Consider the following 6,788-nt stretch of genomic DNA (forward strand, 5'->3'; position numbering starts at 1 on the left):
CCTTCCTTCCTTCCTTCCTTCCTTCCTTCCTTCCTTCCTTCCTTCCTTTCTTTCTTTCTCTCTCTCTCTCTTTCTTTCTTTCTTTTTTTCTTGATTGCTTGCTTTTAAAATGTCAGCAGATTATTTTCTGCAGGTTCTTTACAATACTATTATTAGTTTTTAAATAGTTATGATGTTATTTTATTCATGAAAAATGTATGTGTAATAGGAAAACCAAATATTTTAAAATGCAAATTTTTGCTATAAAAGTAGCATACAGAAAAGCGTCGATAATACACACACCACTGCTCACTTTGTAGTCATGAATTATCAGTTTAATTAAAAATTTAAAAATTCAGTTTAAAAAATCATACATAGTAAAAATTTCATAGTGTGCAAAAAACTAGAAAGAAAACATTACTCTATGTCCTCAGTCTAAATCAGCAAGGGTAACCATGAATGATTCTAGTATATTATTACAGAAATTTTTCATAATTATAAAAAAGCAAATATGTATTAGGTATTTTTTCACAAACGAAAACATATATATAATTGCAAATTGAAATATTTTTACTTAGCTGTCATTCCATAGTACATATAGATCGATGCATATTAATTTACCCCTAGTCTTTTTTTAACTTTATTTTATTATTAGTTTCAAGAATACAGTACATTGTTTAGACATTTATACAGTTTATACAATGATCCTTTTAATTGCTCTTTCTTTCCTATGGCTCTCCACCAAGCCATCACATTAATGCTAACTGCATTCCCTATGCCATTTTCTCCATCCCCGTGACCATCTATCATCTACTAATTTGTACTTCATTAACCTTTCACCCCATTCTCTCAGCACCCCCCCAACACTCCTCCCCTCTGGCCATCCCCAGATTGTCCTCTATATTTGTGAGTCTGTTTTTGATTAGTTTGTTCTTTTTGCTTCTTAGATTTTGTGTATAAATTAAATCATATGGTATTTGTCTTTCTCTGTCTGACTTTCTAAATTCATTCTTCTCTATCATTTCTAATCTTACATTTGAACACTCCTCTTTAAAATTTAGATTATCTAAAATGTAAGTTCTCAGAATTTTGAAATAACTCTGCTCACTTAATTTTTTAAAATAAATTTGATGACTAAGAATCTCTTTTTAAATATTCATTATCCTTTTTTTCTGAATTATTATAAACATAACTCTTCAATGTCCACCTGCATTTGAACATTCAATAATTAATTATATTACTCATGTATTATCTTAAAATAATTATTTTATTTAATCACTGTTTCTTTGTCTTTGTATTTATTCTTATGTTTTAATGTTTTGAATTTGTATACAATGTTCAATTTTGGGTTCTGTTAACTCACAAAATATTTGAGATTTTTAAAAAAGTTTCCATATACTGAGTTATTTTGAACTCAAACATATTTTTTTTAATTGTGCAAATAAACTTGTTTCTGGTATTCATGCCTAAGAATTTGAGGTTTTCTTCTTTTCCCTAATAAAATGGTCTACCTCTTTTACTTTTTCATAAATGCTTGAAAAAAAGTGTTCACTGTTCATGTCAAATATGATTTTAATATATACTAAATAGGTCCACTACAAAAATTATGTGAATGAGAGCTTTCAAATGCCAAAGTTGATTTACTTGACCAGTCGTAACATAGGAGTACTGAATTAATTTTTTTTCTACTTTTAAAGAGGTTGCCTTTTTCTCTTCTTCTTTTTGTTTATATTCAGATATTTTATCCTGGAAAACACATATGCACATATTTCAAACATGAAAAATTAATCGGGGAGTGAATACCATAACATCATAAACAAACCATCATGCAGCAAGATAAGTGAAATGGATCCACTGGCCCTCCTAACCCCAAAGTGCTTGCAGGAGGGTTGAAAAACCAGGGTGCTGGATCCCCACAGACTGCTGAAAAAACACAATAGAAATGGCAGGTTCCTAATGATGAGAAAAACTTACAAATAAAATCAAAATGAATTCAAATCCTACAGTGAAACACAAAAGAGAAAAGGAAAAGAGATCAATATGATATGAAACAATCACTTTAATAGTAAGTTGCTGAGCTTTTATTGGACCTCCAGTCCTAGATGCCTGAGCACGAGTCAGGGCATCACTCCTTTAAGGGGTCACTCCTTTACGGCACGTGCGATCTGTCTGTGACACTCTTCTAATCCGGAGGACCCCTGGTGATATACAACAGAGGAATTGGCCTTGTCTGTAAGGGCTTCCACAGCAACAGGTCCCTTGGACTTCCTGAAATCCAGTGGAGATCTCTTCGGTAACTAGACCTCTTTGCCCAGGTTCATGGCCACCCTTCTGCCCCAGCCTTCCTTTATATGCTTGGCAGACTCTGGGTTTCCACAAGATCTCTGAATGTTACCTATTAGAGTAAATGCTTAATTTTAAAGTGTGTGTCTTGACCTTGTGACAAGTCATACTGATGTCCAGGCATTTTTGGTACTTCCTTTCCTCACACCTCACAGTGTACTTCCTCCCCTGACTGCATAGTCCAGCCATTCCCTATAATTAAAAAAAGAATAATGAATACTAGCAAGTGTGCACTAAACAAACCAGTGAAATTGACTTTTTCAACCTGCCTTTCTCCTTAATCTGCCAGTTATAAATCTATCCCTGGAACTCCATTCATTGGGATTTTATTAATTCAGTGGCACTTTAACTTAAAATCTGTTGGTCTTAACGATATTGATGTTTCTAAAGGCCAAGCCAAATGGCTTTCTCAATTTTGTCTCCTAAGAGTCTAAAAGTCTCCAAAGAGAAAGCTAAATTAACAGGTTAGCCCTACATTGTGTAAGCAACTCATGTCATACAAATAACTGGATAGATAAGTGTGATTATTGCACTTGAAATGTACTGAAAGGAAAAAAATAGATAGTAACACATCAGGTCACTATTGTGATTATTTTAACAATCTGCAATAAAAACCCACAGTGGTTTTTCTTCGAGAATGCCTGATAAAAGTAGTATTAAAATGTGACTCTTCCAGGCCAATTTGTATTTCAGACTGCATGACCGACTCTAATTTAGAACAGGCCATACAGACTTGGAGTTAAGGGAAAGAAGTGCTGACAGTCATGTCCATGGTTCCACTTGACCTTCTCTGCTCTGATGTTGCTTACAAAATCACAATTATTAGTGACAGTGAGCTACTGAGGCAAAGAGCTATTAAGAAAAGTATTAGGAATACAAGCATCGAGAAGGGACTAGAAAAGATAATGCACTTTTTTTTTCTTTAATAAAGATGAATTAGAGGGAAAAAGGGGTAAAGGAACTAGATCATCAAAATGTGTAGGAAAGAAAAATATTTTGGATTATCCTGACAAATGGCAAATCAGAATTGCTTTTATTCAAACTTCCCAGGCATCATTTTATTAATGTTACTGATCTACTAGTTGCCGTTTTCCTCTAATAATATGTAACCTGCATAGAAATCAATGCAAATATAGGAAAGAAGGAAGAAAAATAACTCCTTTTTTAAGAACATGAAATCCTTTTATAATTATTAGACCAAATCATCATTCTCTGTTTCCATACTGTATATGTATTCCATAAAATAGAACAAGTGATTTTTACCCTACTCTAGAGACTTTTACTTAATTTTTAAGACCCTTTAAGTGATGAGGTTGCTTTAACTTATATAACAGAGGAAAGGGACAACAGAAGAGAAAAAGACAGTGGAATTTTCTGTGCCAGCTCAACTCCACAAGACCTGGATCTTCACCATCTATTTGGAAATGAAACTTAGATTTTTACCATGTAGGTGACTTTTAAATATGTAACTTTTTATTCAAGATGAAAGCACTGGTCTGTTCTAACTAGAGTAGCAGTAAAATGTGATGGTTTTATTTTAATAAAGAAAAAAAAAAGGAAACTTAGTAAGATAGGTATGTTTCCTATCATTTGCAAGCTAAATGGAGAAAAAGTTTTATTTTTGTTACTATAATTATTAAGCCAGACACATAAATCCTCAAAATGGATGGGCTTAGGAAATGCAATATCATGTCCAAGTTGCTGAGTGTTTCGAACCAGAGCAAACCTCAACCCAACCAGCAATGAAATGCCCTGTGACCTTGGTAAACACAGCATGACACACTCCCATGCAGAAAAGTCGGAATTGCCGCTGTCACTGCTTGTCACCATCCCACCCAAGTCACCCAGTCGAGGCTGCAGGGTTTGGGTGACACCCAGTGTGAAGCACATACTTCATCAAACCAATTTCTGAATATATTTTTATAAATATATACAAATCTGTTAAAGGCACTGGAAATGTCTTTGGCTCGAAGAACCCAGTATTATAAGATAATGAATTCACGGAGTGTGCAAGTCCAGGTTAGTGTCAGCAGGCAGTGATTCATTTGCTCAGTCTCTCTCAGAAAACGGGCCATTGTGGGATTAGGCATCAGCCAAAGGCACCTTCTCAGGACAAAATTCAGGACTGCTCTGATGCAGTGCACTGGGTCTGCCCTTGATAACCGTATAGCAAAACATTGTTACCACCATCAGGAAGAAGTAACCAGTGTGCATGATATGCAAATTTATTAATGAATGGTCATCCTCTGAAACAAAAACTGTAATCTTGGGATTTAAAGCATGATAGACTTTTCCAATGACTCTTTATAACACTGAAAAGGATTATAATTTTGAGCATATTTTGTGTTGGCATCTCTGGTAGGTGTAAAGATCCCCTACCAGAGCGTGGAGTTGCTGTATGTGTCAGGAACACAGTGCGGTGTCTGTATGGTGATGGAAAACATACCAGGGGTGGCCGTGAGGGTCATGAAGGACGTGAACAGTTTCTGCTTACAGTGATTGTGAAGTGCACAGTCATCCGAGCTCCAGCCTGCAGGCAGGATAAAGGTAATGTTTATCTCTTCAGGGGCTTCCCGGCCCAAAAGTTCATTCTGATGCCCTAACGTGGTCGAGTACAGATGAGTGACATTGTGAGCGTACCCTCCATAGCGTTTAAGTGGGTCCAGGGTAAGGGCAGTTGCAACTGAGGTGTTAATTGGGCCTGAGTCCTCCAGAGCCTGCGGGGACTGGGGTGACACTCTGGCCTGTGTGATGGTCATTGTGCTTTCCAGAATTGTGGGGTTGTTAGCTAGCTAGTCAGACATAAGCGACAGGGGAAACAAAGGAATAATGCCCAGCCTAGAGCCCATCCAAAGTACACCCCATTGATAGTTAGAGAATCCCTCCTGCATACCCAGAGACAAAGGAAAGAAGGGCCCTAATCTTAGCTGGCCTCAAGTGGCTATAGATACCTGTGTGGAACGTACTACTCTAATTTGCCTACAGTTTAAGCTTCATTATAATGCTATGTTTATGCCTGGAAGTTCATGAATCTAATTATAATACACTGAATTCTGGGTAAGCACGTGTGCAGTATGCAAAGGTTATATAGCAGCCAACTGTCAGTCAAGGTGACCTCACATACGAAACATCTAGGACCTCACATCACTGCCCAAATATAAACAGACCTTCTTATTTCTACGTTGTTACAGCTCTTCTCCATTGGGGCATACTCTGTCTTATCATACTCCCAAATTCCACAGGGCTGCAGCACTCCTTAGCATGGCCTGTCTTCTTCTAAAATGTACTTTCAATAAATCTCACTTTTTCTAAATCTCGCCAACTTGTAATTTTTTGCTGTGTCGGTAGGGAAGGACTGAGGGACAATGCACCATACCATCATACTTTCCCATGTCTCTGGGACGACATCGGAAATGTTACCCCAGCAGTAACAGCATCATTTTTGAGATGCGTTAATGTTTCATTCTCTGATACATATGTCCAAATCATTAACCCACCACAGAAAAGGATCCCAATCCTATCCATTTCCAGCGACTTCATCTCCTTGATTTTGAAGAAATAGCCCAAGGTCAGTGAAGCTATTGCTTTGGCCCTTACACTTATCATAAAGACCACCAGGGGAGGCTGACTGCTGATATACAGCATCAGGATATCCAGGGGGGTTATGCTGAACATCATTCTGATCAGTTCCACCTTGCTCCAGCGGGCAGCAGCACTTCCCAGCTCCAGCATGGCCAGCTGCTGGGTGGATGCCAGGGGCAAATTTTCCTATTTCTTGATTTATCGTTATGAAGGGCCTTTTTTATTTACCATTTGGGTATTTTTCATGCTAGACATCACCTTAAATTTGACTCCTTTAATGCTTCCCCCTCAATGCTTTCAGATGTTAATATCTTGACTTTGCTCAAAGTTGAAGCAATGTTAGCATCATATTTAGATTAATAGTTTCCTTGCTCACACACCATTCAAAACTCTCCATACAGATTGCTTTACAAGTGATCTTTACTAAACTTTCACTTACATGTGAAGTATATATTACAAAGTCTGTACCATAAAATAAAGTGGAGAAAGCACTAATCAACTTTTTAGCCTCTAATATTCTTGACACCAGTTGGAATATGAGTAAACAGTTCTTCCCATTCCACTTAGAAATCTAGATGCAGTCACTCTACACACCATATTAGCTTATAAAATGTAGCACAATATCAGAAAATAAATTATGAACTGTAAGATTTATTCCAGAGTTATAACATATTAATTAGAAATGTATCATTGACCTAAATGTAAAATCTAAAAGAATGGAACTGATAGAAAAAAGTCTAGCAGAAAGTGTGAGTGGAGATTTCTTTGATGTGACAACAAAATCACAACTCAAAAAGAAAAAAAAATGTTAAATTAGATTTCATGATATTTAAGAAGTGCTTTTAAGAAGATGCTGTTGAGGAAATGAAGAGACACAAGCCACA

At 36.5% G+C, this 6,788-nt stretch overlaps 1 pseudogene; it reads right to left on the reverse strand.

The window, feature by feature from the left end:
- Positions 1 to 4,389: 4,389 nt before the first annotated feature.
- Positions 4,390 to 5,997, reverse strand: LOC105294944 (annotated as a pseudogene).
- Positions 5,998 to 6,788: the final 791 nt, after the last annotated feature.

The sequence above is a fragment of the Pteropus vampyrus genome, unplaced genomic scaffold (genome assembly GCF_000151845.1).
Source record: "Pteropus vampyrus isolate Shadow unplaced genomic scaffold, Pvam_2.0 Scaffold97, whole genome shotgun sequence".
Taxonomy (NCBI): Eukaryota; Metazoa; Chordata; class Mammalia; order Chiroptera; family Pteropodidae; genus Pteropus; species Pteropus vampyrus.